The 4,166-nt window shown below is 39.4% G+C and overlaps 1 long non-coding RNA gene across 1 annotated transcript in view; it reads right to left on the reverse strand.

The window, feature by feature from the left end:
- Nucleotides 1-2,301: 2,301 nt before the first annotated feature.
- LOC122455541 overlaps nucleotides 2,302-4,166 on the reverse strand; it is an 8,625-nt gene continuing 6,760 nt past the window's right edge. Inside the window, exons 2-3 of the long non-coding RNA XR_006273781.1 lie at nucleotides 3,117-3,265; nucleotides 2,302-3,035 (exon numbers count right to left, since the gene is read on the reverse strand). This is a non-coding gene — a long non-coding RNA (uncharacterized LOC122455541). The remainder of the gene's footprint in view (nucleotides 3,036-3,116; nucleotides 3,266-4,166) is intronic.

The following is a 4,166-nucleotide window of genomic DNA, read 5'->3' on the forward strand; positions in this document are numbered from 1 at the left end:
TCTGGCTATTTGTGTATTTTAAGCAGACAGCTCCTTCACAGTTATTCAAGTTCCATAAGGTTCCTTCCACAGTATTATGGAGCCTTCCCTTCAGAGAAATGAGGTGCTCAATCAGAACTGTCTGCCTTGCTGCACAAAGCTACCAAACAGAAAGGACAAAGTCACAGTGGAGAAATTGAGACCACGCAAGTTATGCCATCCTTGATGTAAAGGGAAATCAACTCTGTTGAAATCTTTTAATTTTTTTTCTCTGCAATAAACCATCTACATTTGCAAACTTGGAGTTTCCTCACTGATCTCTGCTTTTAACCAGGGCACTAAACCCCAGTGTACAGTAAATATTATATACGCAAGTCATTTAATTTTGTTTAATTAGGTTCACTCAACTATTTTCCTCTCAGTGAGTGGGGCATTTATATGTATATCTGCCATTAACACTAATGGGGTTTACACATGTAAACTCCCCCCATGTATCAAGAGGAAAACAGACTATTCTAATTCATACATAATGGATCTGTAGCAAAATTAGCATGTGGAACTCTTCAAATGTACTTTTCAGGCAAAAATCTGTCAATAAGTAGAAGGAAAATGTAGTACAAACTCTACTTTCTGTATCTCAGTTAATCAAAACTCTCTGTGATCCAAAAGAGGGTAATAACTTCTACATCTATTACATAATCATATTGTAAACATCCCTCGATTATCTGAAAACTCAATTATCCAATGATATCCAATGTCCCCCATGACATTAAGATAATACTGAGGGTCCTGTTTTGAAGAACAACTGCTGGAATATGTTATCTTCCCTGTGACTATGTATCTTGCTAGCTTAGAACACACACACACACACATTGTCTTTGCAAATACCATATAAAACATTTGATCCTGCACATGAATTATCTATACCAATGTATAAACCAAATGTTTAGTTGTGCGGTTGAGTGTACCTATCTGAGTGTACAGAGTCAATGCAATGCATTATTTAAATGTGCTGTGACTAGTGGTCTGGCCATTTCCAAATCCCTCATCTTAACTGGACAGTTCTCCTTGCAGGATTTTTAAAAGTTATCATATATTCACAGATTCCAGCACAAGTCGCTGTACTTCAAGAAATCCTGTCCCATCTAAATTAATGAGAGTTTTGATATGGACCTCAATGGGGCCAGGATTTCACCCCATTTCTTATGTAGCAAGAGTCTGGAGGAACCTTATAGAGCCCTCATTTCCCCCTCGCTTTTACAAAAAATGTCAGCTAAATTTGCGTGTACTAGGAAAAAATCATCCTACTAACACTATTAAAATCTTCAGGCTAGTCTTGAACATAGTGGTGGGATAATGGTGGTGGACAGACGTCATCTACATGTGATGAAGAGTGGAAAAACTAGTTTAGCAGGCCTACCCAAAAATTGTAAGGATGTCTCTTCCCCTTCTTTACAGAATTCTGTTCCTCAGTCCTGTGGCTTTGAAGTGTGAAGCAAAACCTATTTACATGTGCTTTGATATATTCCCAATATTCCCCCAGTTACCATTCCAGCGGGAAACATAACTTTGAGTTTCATGATTTTCATGTTTACACTCTCAACAAAAACATTACACTACTGCAGTTTTTCTTTTTCTTCTTCAGTGAATGAATTCACATTTACAGCAGTTAGATTCAGTTTAATTCTGCAGTCAAGCATACTTACAAATCAATACTTTTGGCCAGGAAAAAACCACACAGCAATGACCTTTTAATTTATAAGCACCAAGTCATCCAGCGAGTGGAAAATGCAATGCACGAAGCTAGACGCCTTAGCAAACCATTCTTGGATTTGATGACTCTTATCATAGTGAGTTTTGCTCAGGTGTTGTCTCTCAGGATACATTTAGGGAAATTTTTATTCCAACCTTCTGATTTTTTTTTTGAGTCAGAAGAAACACCTTTGTAAACTAAAGTATCATTACAGCTAACAATAATATTTTTCCTTTTTTATATCATCACTGGAGTATGTATAATATATTTAAAGCACAGCAATGATTTTCACATTCCCAATGGACTGAACAGAAATCAGCTGTAAATTCAATGGGAAAAAATTACATCTTCCCTTAGGTTAATCAACATAGCTCACATTTCCTACTTCCAGGTTCCTGCCCTGGGAGCATCTGTCAAGGCTGAGTCAGCACCTTCCTCTGCAAAACTAGTAAACATGGTAGAAGACATTTCATTTGGTCATTACCTAGGCACCCAGGATTATTATGCAAATAAGACAGCACAAGAACAGACCACAGCAGCAGTGCTAATACTCTAAGTGATCTTTCAGTGTAATTAGAATTTGTTTCACCACACTAATTTGACGTGGCAAATTAGTGTAGCTAAGATAAGGGGGTTTTGCAGAACCAAAGCTCTGTTACGTACAGAGAAACTTGCCAGTAAGTCCACTTGCACATGGGAGTTGTGTAATGTTGTAGAGCAGTGACAATTAGCAAAAGCTCTAGAAAATATCAGTTTGTTTTATTTTTAATCTGGTAATTTGACATCTTATATTTCTTCCTGTGATGATATTACATGCGATTGCTTAGAGATCTGAGCCTGCACGCTAATGAGAAATCCTTCATAGCTCAGGATAAACTATGTTGTACTACATTTATACAAGTTTAATCACGTCTGGCCCAGTGGTATGGCAGCACCATGCTATGCTGCCACATGAGAGTAAAGGGGCATCTTCGAGACCGCTAGTCCACAGGAAGCTGTAGATGAAAGCCACTCCACTCCAATCCACGGAGCAATGCTGATAGCAGCCTTGGTGAAAGTCATGTGATGGAGTAAAATAGTGGGCACCACTCCTGGATGGCTGCTTTTTCCAAGTCTTGCTTGCTTCGGAGCTTTCTTCAGGCAGAAGTGTTTTACAATATGTGCCAGCTTCCTTTCAGCACCGGAGCAGTCCAGAAACTCTCAGGATTTAGAAAGTGTGGCCAGATGAGCAGACAATTTGAGACAGATTTCAGCAAAGGTAGACTGACTGAGGGCAAGGATGCTCATCCAAACTATTTTGAATCTAAAATGGAGGTTTGAGATAGTTCTTAGTTTTTTATAAACTATTTATCTCTAATTTGTAGATAAACAAGTGCCAACTGACCTGAGACAGAATATGCTGTGTATTTGAGCCTTCCACGATCATCAGCCAACAGCGAGTGGCTGGCCACATGTGCTGTTATGCATCTTTTAACTGAATCACAAATCCACATGCTATCCCCAAGTGCTTCTTCCTTCTCCATCTGACACTCCCTGAAGGACAAGGGCATTATAAGCTAATTATTTGATTGCACTGATCCATAAATACAGCCTGTACATCTGGCTGGGACACTATTCTTATTCTCAAAAAGAAAAGGAGTACTTGTGGCACCTTAGAGACTAACAAATTTATTAGAGCATAAGCTTTCGTGAGCTACAGCTCACTTCATCGGATGCATTTGGTGGAAAAAACAGAGGAGAGATTTATATACACACACACAGAGAACATGAAACAATGGGTTTATCATACACACTGTAAGGAGAGTGATCACTTAAGATAAGCCATCACCAACAGCAGGGGGGGAAGGAGGAAAACCTTTCATGGTGACAAGCAGGTAGGCTAATTCCAGCAGTTAACAAGAATATCAGAGGTTTCAGAGTAGCAGCCGTGTTAGTCTGTATTCGCAAAAAGAAAAGGAGTACTTGTGGCACCTTAGAGACTAGAGGAACAGTGGGGGGTGGGGTGGGAGGGAGAAATACCATGGGGAAATAGTTTTACTTTGTGTAATGACTCATCCATTCCCAGTCTCTATTCAAGCCTAAGTTAATTGTATCCAGTTTGCAAATTAATTCCAATTCAGCAGTCTCTCGTTGGAGTCTGTTTTTGAAGCTTTTTTGTTGAAGGAAAGCCACTCTTAGGTCTGTGATCGAGTGACCAGAGAGATTGAAGTGTTCTCCAACTGGTTTTTGAATGTTATAATTCTTGACGTCTGATTTGTGTCCATTCATTCTTTTACGTAGAGACTGTCCAGTTTGGCCTATGTACATGGCAGAGGGGCATTGCTGGCACATGATGGCATATATCACATTGGTAGATGCGCAGGTGAACGAGCCTCTGATAGTGTGGCTGATGTGATTAGGCCCTATGATGGTATCCCCTGAATAGATATGTGGA

This window comes from Dermochelys coriacea, chromosome 8 (genome assembly GCF_009764565.3).
Source record: "Dermochelys coriacea isolate rDerCor1 chromosome 8, rDerCor1.pri.v4, whole genome shotgun sequence".
Taxonomy (NCBI): domain Eukaryota; kingdom Metazoa; phylum Chordata; order Testudines; family Dermochelyidae; genus Dermochelys; species Dermochelys coriacea.